Below are 20,813 nucleotides of genomic sequence, written 5' to 3'. Positions count from 1 at the left end.
GTTTATGTGACATTATATGCTAGCTTGAAAAATGGGTGTGTGATTATTTCTGGCTGGGTACTCTCCTGACATAATCTAATGTTTTGCTTTCGTTGTAAAGCCTTTTTGAAATCGGACAATGTGGTTAGATAAAGGAGAATCTTGTCTTTAAAATGGTGTAAATTAGTCATATGTTTGAAAAATTGACGTTTTTGGATTTTTGAGGAATTTGTAATTCGCGCCACGCCCTATCATTGGATATTGGAGCGGTGTTCCGCTAGCGGAAAATCTAGATCTTGCAACCGCTGTGTCAGATTTCAAAAAAACTTTACAGCGAAAGCACACTTTGCAATAATCTGAGTACAGCGCTCAGAGAACAACAAGGAATACAGATACCTGCCATTTTGGAGTCATGTAAAATCAGAAATAGCATTATAAATATTCACTTACCTTTGATGATCTTCATCAGAATGCACTCACAGGAATCTCAGTTCCACAATAAATGTTTGTTTTGTTCGATAAAGTCCATAGTTTATGTCCAAATACCTCCTTTTTGTTCGCGCGTTTAGTCCACTACTCCAAATGCAGGAAGCGTGCGCAAAATGTCATGACGAAAAGTCAAAAAAAGTTATATTTACGTTCGTAGAAACATGACAAACGATGTATAGCATCAATCTTTAGGATGTTTTTATAATAAATCTTCAGTAATATTCCAACCGGACAATTCCAATGTCTTCAGAAAAGAAAATGAACACAGCTAACTCTCATGGGAGTGCACGCCACTGAACTCATGTCATTCTCTCAGTCATCTGACTCCAGGACCTCTTATTCTCGCCCCAGTCACAGTAGAAGCATGAAACAACGTTCTAAAGACTGTTGACATCTAGTGGAAGCCTTAGGAAGTGCAAAATGACCCCACAGACACTGTCTACTGGATAGGGAATCACTTGAAAAACTACAAACCACTTCCTGGTTGGATTTTTTCTCAGGTTTTTGCCTGCCATATGAGTTCTGTTATACTCAAAGACATCATTCAAACAGTTTTAGAAACTTCAGAGTGTTTTCTATCCAAGTCTACTAATAATATGCATATCCTACCTTCTGGGCCTGAGTAGCAGGCAGTTTAATTTGGGCACATTATTCATCTGAATTTCCGAATACTGCCTCTGGTCACCAAGAAGTTAACTGAGTGTGTGTGCATGTGTGTCTGTCTCCTGTATGCGTATGTGTGTGTGTGTGTGTGTATGTGTGTGTGTGTGTGTGTGTGTGTGTCTGTCTTCTTGCTTGTGTGTGTGTGTGTGTGTGTGTGTGTGTGTGTGTGTGGGTGTGGGTGTGTCTGTGTGGGTGTGTCTGTGGGTGTGTCTGTGGGTGTGTGTGTGGGTGTCTGTCTCCTTAGTGTTTGTGTGTGTGTGTCTCCTGTGTCTGTGTGTGTGTGTCCATCCTTAGTGTGTGTGTGTGTGTGTGTGTGTGTGTGTATCTGTCTCTTTAGTGTGTGTGTGTGTGTGTGTGTGTGTGTGTGTGTGTGTGTGTGTGTGTGTATCTGTCTCTTTAGTGTGTGTGTGTGTGTGTGTGTGTGTGTGTGTGTGTGTGTGTGTGTGTGTGTGTGTGTGTGTGTGTGTGTGTGTGTGTGTGTGTGTGTGTGTGTGTGTGTGTGTGCGTGTGTGTCCTTAGTGTGTGTGTGTGTGTAGTCCCTGGTGGAAGAGGCTAAGCTGTGGGAAACATCAAGCCAGAGTCTCTATCAGAGATCCACTTCCTCAAGATGCCTCCTGACGTTATTAGAGACATCCTCTAGGGGGTGCTGCGACTCATCGGCATCTTCGACACCTCCTGGGTCAGCATGAAGAGGTGAGAGAGGGGGAGGAATGGATAGAGGAGAGGAGAGAGGGAGGGAGGTAGGGAGGGGGGCAGAGTGAGGGAGAGAAAGAGAGAGGGAGTGAACTAGACATTTGGGGAAAGAGAGAGGTTCAGTGTGGGATATCAAGACAGATATAACTAAGGAGAGAGATAGAACTATAAGGAGTGATACAGAGAGATAGAACTATAAGGAGTGATACAGAGAGAGAACTATAAGGAGTGATACAGAGAGAGAACTATAAGGAGTGATACAGAGAGAGAACTATAAGGAGTGATACAGAGAGAGATAGAACTATAAGATCGATACAGAGAGAGATAGAACTATAAGGAGTGGTACAGAGAGAGAGATAGAACTATAAGGAGTGATACAGAGAGAGAGATAGAACTATAAGGAGTGATACAGAGAGAGAGATAGAACTATAAGGAGTGATACAGAGAGAGAAATAGAACTATAAGGAGTGATACAGAGAGAGATAGAACTATAAGGAGTGATACAGAGAGAGATAGAACTATAAGGAGTGATACAGAGAGAGAAATAGAACTATAAGGAGTGATACAGAGAGAGAAATAGAACTATAAGGAGTGATACAGAGAGATATAACTATAAGGAGTGATACAGAGAGATATAACTATAAGGAGTGATACAGTGAGAGATATAACTATAAGAGTGATACAGTGAGAGATAGAACTATAAGGAGTGATACAGAGAGAGATAGAACTATAAGGAGTGATGCAGAGACAGCGATATAGAACTATAAGGAGTGATGCAGAGACAGCGATATAGAACTATAAGGAGTGATACAGAGACAGCGATATAGAACTATAAGGAGTGATACAGAGACAGCGATATAGAACTATAAGGAGTGATACAGAGAGAGATAGAACTATAAGGAGTGATACAGAGACAGCGATATAGAACTATAAGGAGTGATACAGAGAGAGATAGAACTATAAGGAGTGATACAGAGACAGCGATATAGAACTATAAGGAGTGATACAGAGAGAGATAGAACTATAAGGAGTGATACAGAGAGAGAGAGAACTATAAGGAGTTACACATAGAGAGATGTTAGTGCTTTCTGTCAGTGTGTTTGTGTGTCTGTACTGTATTCTGTCAGTGTGTGTCTGTACTGTATTCTGTCAGTGTGTGTCTGTACTGTATTCTGTCAGTGTGTGTCCGTACTGTATTCTATCAGTGTGTGTCCGTACTGTATTATGTCAGTGTGTGTCTGTACTGTATTCTGTCAGTGTGTGTCTGTACTGTAGTCTGTCAGTGTGTGTCTGTACTGTATTCTGTCAGTGTGTGTCCGTACTGTATTCTATTTAACGGCTTGTTGCAGTCATTTGTAATAGTCATAAATCTGCGAGCTATTCTAGAGGAAGTGTCTGAGAAAACCTAATCTGCCGTTGATGATGAGTTGTGTTAATTGAGTGAGTGCAGCCGCTCTGAGCAGTGTTAGGAAGTGTGTGTGATACAGAGTGTGTTAGGATGTATATGACTAATAAACTGGGTGATTTGTCACTGTTAGCTCTTAATTAGACTTCGAAGTTTTACTTCAATAACTTCAGGCTGGAATTTGCATTAACTGCCTCATTATCAGATATAAAGCTTGGGCTTTCTCTCTCTCTCTCTCTCTCTCTCTCTCTCTCTCTCTCTCTCTCTCTCTCTCTCTTTCTCCCTCTCTTCTGCTCTCTCTCGCTCTCTCACTCACTCACTCCCTCCATCACTCTCTAGTTTCCTGGCTAAGAGGGGGGTGAGAGAGAGCATAGCCACGTTTGAGGCAAGGAACATCAGTCGTCAGAGTGTGGAGGGGCTGCTGACCAGAAACAAAGCCTCCTTCGACACCAAGGTGAAATAGTTAGCCTAGCCAGTTAGCCAAGCGCTACAGCTCAAGGTGGAAGTTGTACCTGGTCACAGATCTAGGATCAGGTGTTTCTACTCTTAACCATTAGGGGGATGACTTGTTTGGCCCCTGTTTCAGTGGTTAGGGAAAACTTCTACCTTCTCCCTTAGGGGAGAACAACTAACACTGATGTATATGATGTGATGGTCAACTACTATTAACCTAGAACTACAGCTACAGGCAGACACCTATGTACCTGCATAGAAGCGGTTAGCTAAAAGCTGTCACGCTGAAGAGATCATTTGAGCCTCCTAAAATAAGCCTCCTTGCTCTTACTCCAGGCTGTGTTGTTGTTGTTGTTGTAGTCAGAATGCTAAGTGTACAAGTGCTGCCTCGGTGAAGGCAAACGTTCAGTACTCACACGTCCTGGAGAGGACCCAGCCATTGGAGATGGAACAGGCTGGACTACTGCAGTGAGTCTGTGCACACACGCACACCCCCCTCAAGCATCATTTGATATGTGTTGCGTGTTTTGTTTGTGTGTGTGTGTGTGTGTTCGTATATGTGTGTTTGTGTGTGCAGGAACTTGAGGAAGACAGAGCGTCGGAAGACTAAACTGGAGAGCAACTCAACTCTGTGGGGCAGAAAGTCAACGAGCTGTCTACTGTCTCACTGATTAACTTTGCTCTGTTGTAGAGACAAGTTACAGGTATACTGGCCCTTATTCCTCTCTCTCTCTCACTCCCCCCTCTCTCCTCCCCCTCTCTCTCTCCTCTCTACCCCCCCTTTCTCCCCTCTCTCCCCCATCTCTTGCTGCTCTCTCCTCTCTCTCTATCCCTCCATCCATCTCTCTCATTAGGTTCCAGTCTCATACTACAGAGGCAGCTAAGCTGGAGGCTGAGATCAGTAAGGCCCAGGAGACCATCCAGGCAGCAGAGCAACTCATACACCAACTGGACGGAGAACACACACGCTGGAATGCCCAGGTCTGTGTGTGGATGGTGTCTGTTTGTGGATGGTGTCTGTTTGTGGATGGTGTCTGTGTGTGTGGATGATGTCTGTGTGTGTGGATGATGTCTGTGTGTGTGAATGATGTCTGTGTGTGGATGGTGTCTGTTTGTGGATGGTGTCTGTGTGTGTGGATGATGTCTGTGTGTGTGGATGATGTCTGTGTGTGGATGATGTCCGTATGTGTGGATGGTGTCTGTGTGTGTGGATGGTGTCTGTGTGTGGATGATGTCAGTGTGTGTGGATGGTGTCTCTGTGTGTGGTTGATGCATGTGTGAGTGGATGGTGTCTCTGTGTGTGGATGACGTCTGTGTGTGGATTGTGTCTGTGTGTGTGGATGATGTATGTGTGTGTGGATGGTGTCTGTGTGTGTGGATGGTGTATGTGTGTGGATGGTGTCTGTGTGTGTGGATGATGTATGTGTGTGTGGATGGTGTATGTGTGTGTGGATGGTGTCTGTGTGTGTGGATGGTGTCTGTGTGTGTGGATGGTGTCTGTGTGTGGATGATGTATGTGTGTGTGGATGATGTCTGTGTGTGTGGATGATGTCTGTGTGTGTGGATGATGTCTGTGTGTGTGGATGGTGTCTGTGTGTGTGGATGGTGCCTGTGTGTGTGGATGGTGTCTGTGTGTGTGGATGGTGTCTGTGTGTGGATGGTGTCTGTGTGTGGATGGTGTCTGTGTGTGTGGATGGTGTCTGTGTGTGTGAATGGTGTCTGTGTGTGGATGGTGTCTGTGTGTGTGGATGGTGTCTGTGTGTGGATGGTGTCTGTGTGTGTATGGTGTCTGTGTGTGGATGGTGTCTGTGTGTGGATGGTGTCTGTGTGTGTGAATGGTGTCTGTGTGTGAATGGTGTCTGTGTGTGGATGGTGGCTGTGTGTGGATGATGTCTGTGTGTGGATGGTGTCTGTGTGTGGATGGTGTCTGTGTGTGGATGGTGTCTGTGTGTGTATTCTGTGTTTGTAGAGGGGGTATGTATCCTGCTGTCTCGGTCCCTCCTGGCTGTTTTTACTCCTCTTTCTCCAGCATCTGTCTGCTCTTTAATTAAAGCAATCAATCTCCCACTGTCTCCCTCAGAGACACAGACAGACAGACACACACAGACAGACACACGCACACAGACAGACACACGCACACAGACAGACATGCACAAGCACCCTCCCACATAGCAACTACATAAACCCTTTATTTACATTTGTCGTCTATTCTAAAACAAACCACTGTGCGACAAACAATTTTGTTTGTCCATACAGACACACACACACACACACACACACACACACACACACACACACACACACACACACACACACACACACACACACACACACACACACACACACACACACATGCAGACACACATGCAGACACACACACACACACATTGTCCCGCTTGCAGTGACTGCTTTACCTGCTGCTCATGTTCCTACACACACTCACCTCTCCACAGTCAGTGTATGACCTCAAGGGGCGGTGGTGTGTTCCTATTGCCCACCGGATGGCCTGGGGTTCCTTTAGCCTCCACACTGAACAGATGTTCTGGCGCTGATCTCTGGGATGGGTCTGTTCTCACACTCTGTTCCTGGGGCAGTTCTACCTGAGCTGCTGTTGAGGTAACAACAACACAATCAGCTCACAACTAAATCAGCTCGTCAACAGCCTGCAACTGTTTAGTTTGTGTGTGTGTGTGTGTGTGTGTGTGTGTGTGTGTGTGTGTGTGTGTGTGTGTGTGTGTGTGTGTGTGTGTGTGTGTGTGTGTGTGTGTGTGTGTGTGTGTGTGTGTGTGTGTGTGTGTGTCAGGTGTCTGAGATCACTGAGGAGTTGGATGCGTTGCCTAAGAGAGCGATGCTGGCAGTAGCCTTCATCACATACCTGTCTACCGCTCCAGAGGACAGGAGACGAAAACGCCTGGAGACATGGAGGAAGGCTTCTGGACTACAGAGTAAGACACACACACATAAACACACACATACACACCAACATACACACATACACACATACACACACACACACACACACACACACACACACACACAAAACCTTTGTCTTTCTCTCTCTTTCTATCGTTCTCTCTCTCTTTTTGTCTCTTTCTCTCTCAATTCATCCTACCTCATTTGCACACACTGTATATAGACTTTTTCTATTGTATTATTGACTGTATGTTTGTTTATTCCATGTGTAACTCTGTGTTGTTGTTTGTGTCACACTGCTTTGCTTTATCTTGGCCAGGTCGAGAATTTGTTCTCAACTAGCCTACCTGGTTAAATAAAGGTGAAATAAATCAAATAAATAAAAATGCAATTTATGGACTTTATTGGCATGGGAACATATGTTTACATTGCTAAAGCAAGTTACATTTACATTTTTTACATTTAAGTCATTTAGCAGACGCTCTTATCCAGAGCGACTTACAAATTGGAAGTAGATAATAAACAAAATTTAAATAAACAGCAAAAAAAATATACGCAAACATTACATTACACACAAATTATCAAAAAATAAAGACATGTCAAATGTCATATTATGTGCAAATAGTTAAAGTTCAAAAGGGAAAATAAATAAACATAAATATGGGTTGTATTTACAATTGTGTTTGTTCTTCACTGGTTGACCTTTTCTTGTGGCAACAGGTCACACATCTTGCTGCTGTGATGGCACACTGTGGTATTTCACCCAGTAGATATGGGAGTTTATCAAAATCGGGTTTGTTTTCAAATTCTTTGTGGGTCTGTGTAATCTGATGGAAATATGTGTCTCTAATATGTCATACATTTGGCAGGAGGTTAGGAAATGCAGCTCAGTTTCCACCTCATTTTGTGGGCAGTGTGCACATAGCCTGTCTTCTCTTGAGAGCCAGGTCTGCCTACGGTGAGTCTGTACAAAATCAAAGCTTTCCTTAAGTTTGTGTCAGTCACAGTGGTCAGGTATTCTGCCACTGTGTACTTTCTGTTTAGGGCCAAAAAGCATTCTAGTTTGCTCTGTTTTTTTGTTAATTCTTTCCAATGTGTCAAGTAATTATCTTTTTGTTTTCTCATGATTTGGTTGGGTCTAATTGTCTTGCTGTCCTTGGGCTCTGTGGGGTCTGTTTGTGTTTGTGAACAGAGCCCCAGGACCAGCTTGCTTAGGGGACTCTTCTCCAGGTTCATCTCTCTGTAGGTGATGACTTTGTTATGGAAGGTTTGGGAATCACTTCCTTTTAGGTGGTTGTAAAATTTAACGGCTATTTTCTGGATTTTGATAATTACCAGGTATCGCCCTAATTCTGCTTTGCTTGCATTATTTGGTGTTTTATGTTGTACACAGAGGATATTTTTGCAGAATTCTATATGCAGAGTCTCTATTTGGTGTTTGTCCCATTTTGTGAATTCTTGGTTGGTGAGCGTACTCCAGACATCACAACCATAAAGGGCTACGGGTTCTATAACTGATTCAAGTATTTTTAGCCAGATCCTAATTGGGATGTCAAATTTTACATTCCTTTTGATGGCGTAGAAGGCCCTTCTTGCCTTGTCTCTCAGATCGTTCACAGCTTTTTGGAAGTTAACTGTGGCGCTGATGTTTAGGCCGAGGTATATATCGTTTTTTTGTGTGCTTTTGGGCAACGATGTCTAGATGGAATTTGTATTTGTGGTCATGGCAACTGGACCTTTTTTGGAACATAACTATTTTTGTCTTACTGAGATTTACTGTCAGGGCCCAGGTCTGACAGAATCTGTGCAGAAGATCTACATAGGTGCTGCTGTAGGTCCTCCTTGGTTGGGGACAGAAGCACCAGATCATCAGCAAACAGTAAACATTTGACTTCAGATTCTAGTAGGGTGAGGCCGGGTGCTGCAGAATGTTCTAGTGCCCTCGCCAAATCGTTGATATATATGTTGAAGAGGTTAAGCTGCAACCCTGTCTCATCTCACGGCCTCGTGGAAAGAAATGTGTGTTTTTTGTTTGTGTACATAGCTTTTATAATGTCGTATGTTTTTCTCCCCATCACCACTTTCCATCAATTAAAATAGCAGACCCTTGTGCCAAAGTGAGTAAAAACATGTTTTAAATGAACAAAGCATGAGATGACTTTGCCTTTGTTTTTTTTTATCAATTAGGGTTAGCAGGGTGAATACGTGATCTGTCGTACGATAATTTGGTAAAAAGCCAAATTGCCATTCACTCTCTCTCTTTTCACTCTGTCTCTCTTTCTCTCTGATTCACCATCTCTTTTCTGTTTTATGAGATATTGGGAAACTTTGCAGATTATAAAGCACTCTGTAGGTTTGTATTGGTGTGTGTATTCCTCTGTGTTCCTCTACTATGTTTCCTTTTGTGTCATTTTGCTCTTGTTGTGTCTGTGTGTAGTGTTGTCTAGTGTTGTGTAGTGTCTTAGTGTTGTGTAGTGTTGTGTAGTGTAGTGTCTTAGTGTTGTGAAGTGTCTTAGTGGTGTGTTGTGTTGTATTGTTTAGTGTCTAAGTGTTGTGTTGTGTAGTGTTGTGTAGTGTCTAAGTGTTGTGTTGTGTTGTGTAGTGTCTTAGTGTTGTGAAGTGTCTTAGTGGTGTGTTGTGTAGTGTTGTTTAGTGTCTAAGTGTTGTGTTGTGTAGTGTAGTGTCTTAATGGTGTGTAGTGTTGTGTAGTGTCTTAGTGTTGTGTTGTGTAGTGTTGTGTAGTGCTGTGTAGTATTATGTAGTGTCTTAATGTTGTAAAGTGTCTTAGTATAGTGCTGTGGAGTGTAGTGTGGTGTAGTGTCTTAGTGTTGTGTTGTGTAGTGACTTAGTGTTGTGTAGTTTGTGTTGTGTTGTGTAGTGTTGTGTAGTGTATTGGTGTTGGTTGTGTAGTGTTGTGTAGTGCTGTGTAGTATTGTGTAGTGTAGTGTCTTAATATTGTAAAGTGACTTAGTGTAGTATTGTGGAGTGTTTTAGTGTAGTGTTGTGGAGTGTAGTGTTGTGTAGTGTCTTAGTGTTGTGTAGTGTTGTGTAGTGTTGTGTAGCATCTTAGTGTTGTGTTGTATTGTGTAATGTCGTGTAGTGTCTCAGTGCTGTGTTGTCCTGTGTAGTGTCGTAGTGATGTGTAGTGTCTCAGTGTTGTGTTGTGTAGTGTTGTGTAGTTCTCAGTGTTGTGTTGTGTAGTTCTCAGTGGTGTGTAGTGTAGTGTCTGAGTGTTGTGTTGTGTCTCAGTGTTGTGTTGTGTAGTGAACTGTTGTGTTGTGTGGTGTAGTGTATCAGTGGTGTGTAGTGTAGTATCTTAGTGTTGTGTAGTGTCTCAGTGTTGTGTTGTGTTGTGTAGTGTGTTGTGTAGTGTCTTAGTGTTGTGTTGTGTTGTGTGTTGTGTAGTGTCTTAGTGTTGTGTAGTGTTGTGTAGTCATGTGTAGTGTTGTGTTGTGTAGTCATGGGCCGTGTTGTGTTGTGCAGTGTGGTGTAGTAATTTGTAGTGTAGTGTTGTGTAGTGTTGCGTAGTGTAGTGTATCAGTGGTGTGTTGTGTAGTCATGTGTAGTGTTGTTTTGTGTTGTGTAGTGTAGTGTAGTCATGAGTTGTCATGTGTAGTGTAGTGTTGTGTAGTCTTTTGTAGTGTCATAGTGTTGTGTAGTGTTGTGTTGTCCTTTTGCTCTTGTAGTGTCTAAGTGTAGTGTTTTGTTTTGTATTGTTGTGTTGTCTTGTGTAGTATTGTGTTGTGTTGGAGCTGAATTCCCTCCCTGACTGGGATAGTCATCAAATCAAATTTATTTATACAGCCCTTCGTACATCAGCTGATATCTCAAAGTGCTGTATAGAAACCCAGCCTAAAACCCCAAACAGCAAGCAATGCAGGTGTAGAAGCACGGTGGCTAGGAAAAACTCCCTAGAAAGGCCAAAACCTAGGAAGAAACCTAGAAAGGAACCAGGCTATGAGGGGTGGCCAGTCCTCTTCTGGCTGTGCCGGGTGGAGATTATAACAGAACATGGCCAAGATGTTCAAATGTTCATAAATGACCAGCAGGGTCAAATAATAGTAATCACAGTGAACAGGTCAGGGTCCCATAGCCGCAGGCAGAACAGTTGAAACTGGAGCAGCAGCACGGCCAGGTGGACTGGGGACAACAAGGAGTAATCATGCCAGGTAGTCCTGAGGCATGGTCCTAGGGCTCAGGTCCTAGGACGTGTGTAGTGTTGTTGTGTAATGTAATGTAGTGTTGTGTTGTGTAGTGTTGCATAGTCATGTGTAGTGTTGTTTTGTGTGGTATAGTGTAGTGTTGTGTAGTCATGTGTAGTGTTGTGTTGTGTACTCGTGTTGTGTAGTGTTGTGTAGTCATGTGTAGTGTTGTGTTGTGTAGTCATGGGCCGTGTTGTGTTGTGCAGTGTGGTGTAGTAATTTGTAGTGTAGTGTTGTGCAGTCATGTGTAGTGTAGTGTTGTGTAGGGTAGTGTTGTGTAGTATTGTGTTGTGTTGGAGCTGAATTCCCTCCCTGACTGGGATAGTCATGTGTGTAGTGTTGTGTTGTGTAATGTAATGTAATATTGTGTTGTGTTGTGTAGTGTTGCGTAGTCATGTGTAGTGTTGTGTTGTGTAGTCGTGTTGTGTTGTGTAGTCATTTGTTGTGTAGTGTTGCGTGTAGTGTAGTGTTGTGTAGTCACATGCAGTGTTGTGTTGTGTTGTCATGTGTTTGAGCTGAATTCCCTTCCTGACTGGGAGAGTCATTTGTGTAGTACAGTGTAGTGTTGTTGTGTAGGTATGTGTTGTGTAGTGTTGTGTAGTCATGTGTAGTGTAGTGTAGTGTTGTGTAGTCATGTTTAGTGTAGTGTTGTGTAGCCATGTGTAGTGTCGTGTGGTGTAGTGTCGTGTGGTGTAGTGTTGTGTTTTATATCCAGGTCACGTCCATTGTTCTCATCTTTCATTTTATTGTCATTCATCCCTCTCTCCTGTTTGTCTTTCCACTGGCATCGCTGCATTAAGATCAATGCAATCTAGTCACGGGTAAGAACTCACCATCTATATCCCCACCCTACTGCAGGCTGCCTGCAAAACACACACACACACACACACACAGACACACACACACACACACACACAGACAGACAGACAGACAGACAGACAGACAGACAGACAGACAGACAGACAGACAGACAGACAGACAGACAGACAGACAGACAGACAGACAGACAGACAGACAGACAGACAGACAGACAGACAGACAGACAGACAGACAGACAGACAGACACGCAGATACACACATGCACAAGAGCCCTCCCACATAGCAACTAAGTAAACTCTGTTACTTGCATTTGTCCTCTGTTCTAACCACTGCAGGGGCGTGGCAACAGAAAGGTTTACAGTTTGTTTGCAGAACTTTGTCATTTTGTTCCTCCATATTCAAGTTCCACTAAGTCTTCTTCAAATCATTGATTTGTTGTCCCAGACTTTGTAATGGTTTTCTCACTAATCATCTTAACCAGTTTTTGCATGAAACCTCTAGAGGCCCTAAATAGCTACTGTAGACACTAATAAGAGTTTCCATGAAAAGTAGCTTTTCCTTTTAATTTGGCTATTTTGTTGTTAATCCTATTTTTGTCCCATAGGGCTTTGGTTGCTTTGTGTGTGTGTGTGTGTGTGTGTGTTTGTGTGTGTGTGTGTGTGTGTGTGCATGGCTTCACCAGGCTTTGTCAGTCTTCTGTATGAGTGGCCTTCACTTTGCAGAGAATTACACTCTGAAAGAAAAGTGTAATCGGTGCTTTTTCACCACACATAGTCTCTGGAGCAATCTGTGGTTGTGGTGTGTAAGAGCTAAGCCTCGTAACTTCTGTCTTTCAGCCTTCAGAAGAACACGTAATAACTGTTTCTGAAAGAGTCACCATTTCATACTGTTCTCCTACATTGTTCTCTTAGTAAGAGACCCACTATGCCGTTGCTTACACTCTCCCTCCTGCACCCTCTCAACCGTCACTCTCGCTTCTACACCCCCTCTACCCTCACTCTCGCTTCTACACCCCCTCTACCCTCACTTTCCCTTCTACACCCCCTCTACCCTCACTCTCGCTTCTACACCCTCTCAACCATCACTCTCGCTTCTACACCCCCTCTACCCTCACTCTCGCTTCTACACCCCCTCTACCCTCACTTTCCCTTCTACACCCCCTCTACCCTCACTTTCCCTTCCTTACCCCCTCTACCCTCACTCACTCTCCCTCCTGCACCCTCTTAACCGTCACTCTCCCTCCTGCACCCTCTCAACCATCACTCTCCCTCCTACACCCTCTCAACCGCCACTCACCCTCCTGCACCCTCTCAACCATCACTCTCCCTCCTGCACCCTCTCAACCATCACTCTCCCTCCTGCACCCTCTCAACCATCACACTCCCTCCTCCTGCACCCTTTCAACCATCACTCACCCTCCTGCACCCTCTCAACCATCACTCTCCCTCCTACACCCTCTCAACCGCCACTCACCCTCCTGCACCCTCTTAACCGTCACTCTCCCTCCTACACCCTCTCAACCATCACTCACCCTCCTGCACCCTCTCAACCATCACTCTCCCTCCTACACCCTCTCAACCATCACTCTCCCTCCTACACCCTCTCAGCCGTCACTCACCCTCCTGCACCCTCTCAACCATCACTCTCCCTCCTACACCCTCTCAACCATCACTCTCCCTCCTACACCCTCTCAACCATCACTCTCCCTCCTGCACCCTCTCAACCATCACTCTCCCTCCTCCTGCACCCTGGCTATGATAGCAGAGGGGTGGTCTGAGTGAAGTGGTCTCTGTAGATGACTCTGTCAAAACTATGGTTGCAAAGCTACTGGTAATTTACCAAAATTACCAGAATCTTCAGTAATTTTGGCAATTAGCGGAAAATGTATGGCAATACATCGTAACTTTGGTATTTTATACTTGAATAACTTAAAAAATGTATTAATATATAGTATTAATGTATTATATCTGTGTCCATATTGTCCATGAGTTTCTAGTAGACAGACCATATGGTTCAAGAGAAAACAGCCTAATTCATGACAAAAGCATCTAATCAACAATGGCATTATTTTGTATTAACTCTGCATCTCTATCAACTTTTAACTTTTTTCACAAATGCCACTAGTTTGACACCAAAACATTGACAACAAATCCATACATTGCCCCGTCTGCACACCCCTTGCATAGTCTTCACATTTTGTTACCACCTGTTGGGGTTAGGGGGCAGTATTTTCACGGCCGGATGAAAAACGTACCCAATTTGAACAGGTTACTACTCTGGCCCAGAAACTAGAATATGCATATTAATAGATTTGGATAGAAAACACTCTGAAGTTTCTAAAACTGTTTGAATGGTGTCTGTGAGTATAACAGAACTCATATGGCAGGCAAAAACCTGAGAAAAAGTCAAGCAGGAAGTGAAAAATCTGAGGTTGTAGTTTTTTCAAGTGATTGCCTTGACTGTATACAGTGACTTTGGGTTAATTTTGCACTTCCTAAAGCTTCCACTAGATGTCAACAGTCTTTAGAACGATGTTTGAAGATTCTATGGTGAATTTGATGGGAATAACAGCACAAGGAAGTAGGTGTCCCATTATAAGGCATGGGCTCAGTCACGCGCAAGGACTGGGGAGCGAGCTGAGTTCATATTCACTCCTAAAGAGAACGTATAGGTCCGGTTGGAATTTTATTCAAGATATATGATAAAAACAACCTAAAGATTGATTCTATACATCGTTTGACACGTTTCTACAAACTGTAGTATAACTTTTTTGACTTTTCGTCTGGATTAAGTAAGCATGCGCGTTGTGGATTTGGATAGTGAACCTAACGCGCGAACAAAATGGATTATTTGGACATAAATATGAACTTTATCGAACATTTATTGTGGAGCTGGGGTTCCTGAGAGTGCCTTCTGATGAAGATAATCAAAGGTAAGTGAATATTTATAATGTAATTTCTTAGTTTTATTGACTCCAAGATGGCGGGTTTCTGTTTGCTTGTTATTGGTGTCTTCTGGGCTGTACTCAGATTATTGCAAATTGTGCTTTCGCCATGAACCTTTTTGGAAATCTGACAAAGCGGTTACATTTAGGAGAAGTGTATCTATAATTCTGTGCATAACACTTCTATATTGATCAAAGTTTATGATGAGTATTTCTGTAATATGTGTGCTCATTATGCTCATTCACCGGTTTGGAGGGAAAACATTTCTCAACATTATGCGCCAATGTAAAATGCTGTTTTTGGATATAGATATGAACTTTATCAAGCAAAACATACATGTATTGTGTAACATAATGTCCTAGGAGTGTCATCTGATGAAGATCGTCAAAGGTTAGTACAGAATGTTAGCTGAATTTCTGGTATTTGTGATGCCTGTCTTTCCTAGGAAAATGGCTGTGTGGTTTTTCTTGTGTTGGAACTGTCCTAACATAATCTAATTTTATGCTTTCGCCGTAAAGCCTTTTTGAAATCGGACAATGTGGTTGGATTAACGAAAAGTTTATCTTTAAAATGGTGTAAAATAGTTGATTGTTTGAGAAAATGAAATTATGAGATTTTAGCTGTTTTGAATTTGGCGCTCTGATTTTCTACTGGCTGTTGTGAAATTCAATCCCGTTAACGGGATAAGAACGGGAAGGGGTCACCAAGAAATGAAATCTAAAAATGTAATAAATTAGATGTTTCCCCTACTGATCTCCACAACCTACTCCATGTATTCAAATTAATGGAAAAGTGAATGGAAAAAATACAGAAAAATGTAAAAAAATATATATAAGAAATAATTTAATGTTTTATTATTTTGGAAACTTTTCTATAATATTTGGAGCATGTTACATAGGGGAAAAAATGAAAAGCTTCCCTTTTTAGATTGAATTTTAAGGCAACAAAATGTGAATATTGTGCAAGTGGTCTGTAGACTCACTAGTGATTATTGACAGTAAAAAATATTTAAGTGTGTAAAAAAGTAAATAAAAGATATTTCATGTTGAAACCCTCATATTAAACACCAATTGTATTCACTAAGTTGATGGTTATTATTTAAAGTAGGTTAATGTTTTACAGTCATTCTATTTATTTTTATATCATCTTATTTAATTATTTCATATATTTTACATGTGATAAAGCCACACAGAGATTATTACAGACACGCTGTCATAATCTGAAGTACCCAAAAGGGCTTGTGATAGATTAAATAAAATCATTGAAAGATACCACAATTCTGGTAGTTTACTGGTAAACTTAGAAAGTTTCCAGTAATATACCCTCCCTTTGCAACCCTAGTCAAAACTGTGACTCTAAGACCCTTTATAAACGATGTCTGGTGTGCTCCCACATCAATTTATTGCAAACACTAAATTAAAGGGTGTTCCACTGGTGTCCGGGGCTGTGTGACATGGATGTTCAGTTTGTCTGTCATAAATTGCCCTCCAAACTGTGGTTCTCTATGCTAGGTCTGGTAGAAAGTCAGAGAGCCGACGTGTCAGATGAGTGATTGTCAGCCATGGGAGATTGTAAATAAAGGCATTGCAGTTTACACAGACAGGGCCACCAACATCAACCACACCACTGCTAAAGCATACGTCACTCTACAGAGGGAAAGAGGGAGAGAAAGAGAAAGGATTAATCAAATAATATAGGGGATCATAACGAAGGAGGGATGGGGAAAGATAAACCCAAAGGGTTTAGAGAGACGGATGGAGAGAAAAGGCTAAAGCAAGACGCCAATAAATAGAGGGAGCCATAGCATAAAAGAGAGATTTCATCCCTTTGTCTGGTGTGTACTGCTCAGTGCTCTGAATCCAGACAGCCAATGACAAGCTGGCCAATCATTGTGACAGGTGTGAGAGAGTATGGGGCTGGGCATCAAAGTTTCTCCACAGAGAAGAAACTTCTGCATCGACTTTATTAATCTCTCTCTCTCTCTCTCTCTCTCTCTCTCTCTCTCTCTCTCTCTCTCTCTCTCTCCTCATCGACCCCTCCTCTCGGGCAACAGAGTGGCTCCATACTCACTTGAATGAGCATTGCATTGAGGTCATCAAGCAGCATGTACAACTGTCAGTCACACTTGTCAGTCAAAATCTGTCTTAGTCATAATGTAACCAGCTAGATACCAGTTGTGACATCAAACCCGGCATTAGTTCTGTTATCAGAACCCCTCCTCTCTGTGTGTTTTTGTCACGTCTCATCATGTCTCTGGAACTGGCTGTGCGTTTTGGGAAAACTTTGATCATCCAGGAGATGGACAGAGTGGAGCCGCAACTATACCCAGTACTGTCACACACTGTCATGACAGGCTGAGACTACACACACTGTCATGACAGGCTGAGACTACACACACTGTCATGACAGGCTGAGACTACACACACTGTCATGACAGGCTGAGACTACACACACTGTCATGACAGGCTGAGACTACACACACTGTCATGACAGGCTGAGTCTACACACACTGTCATGACAGGCTGAGACTACACACACTGTCATGACAGGCTAAGACTACACACACTGTCATGACAGGCTGAGTCTACACACACTGTCATGACAGGCTGAGACTACACACACTGTCATGACAGGCTGAGACTATACACACTATAATGACGTGTTTAAACTCAGGTACAGGAAGTGCTCATGTTCCAACCGTTCAGCCGTTACCATGGTGTCCAAAGACATCAGACATCCATGAGTCAACTCAGTCTTTAAGACCCATTAAAGCCAGACTCCCCATCAAACTCCATACTCATCACTTATACAACAATTAGTCATGACAATGGTTCATTTCACACTGGTTATTCTTCCTCACTCACATGAACAATGCGTGTTTGTTTTCAAGTTTCAGCTTAAATATGAACATGTCTTGGCCATATCGAACATGAACATGCCATGGTCAAACGAACATGCTATTACCAAATTACACGCTACATGTGTTTTAACACACATTCATTTATTAAAAAGGCAAGAAGGAGAGTTGAAGAGAGACAGAAGGTTAAATGGTAGTGAATCCATTGGAGGGAAAAGAGGGAGGGAGAAAGAGAGAAACAGAGAGGGAGAGAGACAGAGAGGGAGAGAGACAGAGAGGGAGAGAGACAGGGAGCCAGACAGAGAGGGAGGGAGACAGAGAGGGAGAGAGAGAGTGAGAGAGACAGAGTGTCAGGGAGACGGAGAGGGAGGGAGAAGGAGAGGAATGGAGAGAGACGGAGAGGGAGGGAGACGGAGAGGGAAGGAGACAGAGAGGGAGAGATACAGAGAGGGAGAGAGAGGGAGAGAGACAGAGAGGGAGAGAGACACAGATGGAGGAGACAGAGGGGATAGAGACAGGGAGTGAGAGAGGGAGGGAGACAGACAGAGAGGGAGGGAGACAGACAGAGAGGGAGGGAGACAGACAGAGAGGGAGGGAGACAGAGAGGGAGGGAGACAGAGAGGGAGGGAGACAGAGAGGGAGGGAGACAGAGAGGGAGGGAGACAGAGAGTGTGAAAGAGTGTGAAAGAGAGACAGATAAGAGCTGAGCCCAGAAACGAGCCCTCTCAGTCAGCTGGTGTTGGACCTCACCAACCAAGCTGACACCAGCACTGCTTCAAAAGAAAGAATTCAAATAAACAAAATCATGAACCAATCAAAGGACTCATATTTACAACATTGGAAAAACGAAACAAAATCCCAAAGCCGACTAAATTGCTATCTGACCCTAAACAGAGAATATGAATTGGCTGATTATCTCTACTCTGTCAGAGATACGAAGCAGAGACAGATCCTTACCAAGTACAGGCTGAGTGACCACCTGGCAGAGACAGATCCTTACCAAGTACAGGCTGAGTGACCACCTGGCAGAGACAGATCCTTACCAAGTACAGGCTGAGTGACCACCTGGCAGAGACAGATCCTTACCAAGTACAGGCTGAGTGACCACCGATTGGCAATAGAAACCGGCAGACATAAAAGACATGGCGACCCAAAGAGGAGCGTGTATGTGGTCACTGCACGACAGGGGAGGGAGAGACAGAGATGCACTTTGTCCTTTACTGTGATAAATATTCCTCACAAAGAGATTCCTTATTCACAGAAATGACTACAATTATTCCAAATTTGAACTTATTAAACCCAGAGGAAAAACTAAAAATACTCATGGGCGAAGGAGCAATGGCTCCTCTTGCAGCCAAATATGTATTTGCCTGCTACAGCCTGAGAGACACTGAATAATAACATCTGCATAGTAAGCAGTAACTTACTTATTATTACTATTATTGTTATTACTATTATTATTGTTGTTTATCATTCCAAATAGCAGTGGTATGGGTAGTAATGGTAATGATAACAGTTTAGTGATGGTGGTGGTAGTAGTAGTGGTATGGGTAGTAATGGTAATGATAACAGTTTAGTGATGGTGGTGGTGGTGGTATGGGTGGTAATGGTAATGATAGCAGTTTAGTGATGGTGATGGTGGTGGTATGGGTAGTAATGGTAATGATAACAGTTTAGTGATGGTGGTGATAGTAGTAGTAGTAGTGGTATGGGTAGTAATGGTAATGATAACAGTTTAGTGATGGTGGTGGTAGTGGTAGTGGTATGGGTAGTAATGGTAATGATAACAGTTTAGTGATGGTGGTAGTAGTAGTAGTGGTAGTGGTATGGGTAGTAATGGTAATGATAGCAGTTTAGTGATGGTGGTGGTGGTAGTAGTGGTGGTATGGGTAGTAATGGTAATGATAACAGTTTAGTGATGGTGGTAGTAGTAGTAGTAGTAGTGGTATGGGTGGTAATGGTAATGATAACAGTTTAGTGATGGTGGTGGTAGTGGTATGGGTAGCAATGGTAATGATAACAGTTTAGTGATGGTGGTGATAGTAGTAGTAGTGGTATGGGTAGTAATGGTAATGATAACCATTTAGTTTTTGTGGTAGTAGTGGTATGGGTAGTAATGGTAATGATAGTAGTTTAGTGATGGTGGTGGTGGTAGTAGTGGTATGGGTAGTAATGGTAATGGTAACAGTTTAGTGATGGTGGTGGTAGTAGTAGTGGTATGGGTAGTAATGGTAATGATAGCAGTTTAGTGATGGTGGTGGTGGTAGTAGTGGTATGGGTAGTAATGGTAATGATAACAGTTTAGTGATGGTGGTGGTAGTGGTAGTGGTATGGGTAGTAATGGTAATGATAACAGTTTAGTGATGGTGGTGGTAGTGGTAGTAGTAGTAGTAGTGGTAATGGTAATGATAACAGTTTAGTGATGGTGGTGGTAGTAGTAGTGGTATGGGTAGTAATGGTAATGATAACAGTATAGTGATGGTGGTGGTAGTAGTAGTGGTATGGGTAGTAATGGTAATGATAACAGTATAGTGATGGTGGTGGTAGTAGTAGTGGTATGGGTAGTAATGGTAATGATAACAGTATAGTGATGGTGGTGGTAGTAGTAGTGGTATGGGTAGTAATGGTAATGATAGCAGTTTAGTGATGGTGGTGGTAGTAGTAGTGGTATGGGTAGTAATGGTAATGATAACAGTTTAGTGATGGTGGTGGTAGTAGTAGTGGTATGGGTAGTGATGGTAATGATAACAGTTTAGTGATGGTAGTAGTAGTGGTATGGGTAGTAATGGTAATGATAACAGTTTAGTGATGGTGGTGGTAGTGGTAGTGGTAATGACGATAGTAGTTGTAGTACTGATGTAATGGTGAAGATGACCGTTATTTAGTTATAAGTTAGTTATAGATTCATTTTCCATATTAAGATTTTTATATTTATTACATTCTACTATTGACTGTTACCATTTTACTGTTTTTATTTTTGTATTTAATTTTGTATTATTATTTACTGCCATTTTATATTATTATTTGTTATTGTTTATAATTGTATTACAATGTATATTGTATACATTGTTGCTTTGGCAATATTGACACAATGTTTTTCATGCCAATAAAGCAGCTCGAATTTGAATTTGAGAGAGAGAGAGAGAGAGAGAGGGAGGGAGACAGAGAAGGAGACAGACAGAGAGGTAGGGAGACAGACAGAGAGGTAGGGAGACAGACAGAGAGGTAGGGAGACAGACAGAGAGGTAGGGAGACAGACAGAGAGGTAGGGAGACAGACAGAGAGGGAGGGAGACAGAGAGGGAGGGAGGGAGGAAGACAGAGAGGGAGGGAGGGAGACAGAGAGGGAGGGAGGGAGACAGAGAGAGAGACAGAGAGGGAGAGAGAGAGAGGGAG

At 42.8% G+C, this 20,813-nt stretch overlaps 1 pseudogene; it reads left to right on the top strand.

Annotated features, from left to right (window-relative positions):
- The window catches only part of LOC115163901 (cytoplasmic dynein 2 heavy chain 1-like), a 127,467-nt pseudogene that overhangs the window by 37,903 nt on the left and 68,751 nt on the right, over window positions 1-20,813 (top strand).

The sequence above is a fragment of the Salmo trutta genome, chromosome 26 (genome assembly GCF_901001165.1).
Source record: "Salmo trutta chromosome 26, fSalTru1.1, whole genome shotgun sequence".
Lineage (NCBI taxonomy): Eukaryota > Metazoa > Chordata > Actinopteri > Salmoniformes > Salmonidae > Salmo > Salmo trutta.
This window is presented reverse-complemented; position numbering and strand designations above follow the sequence as displayed.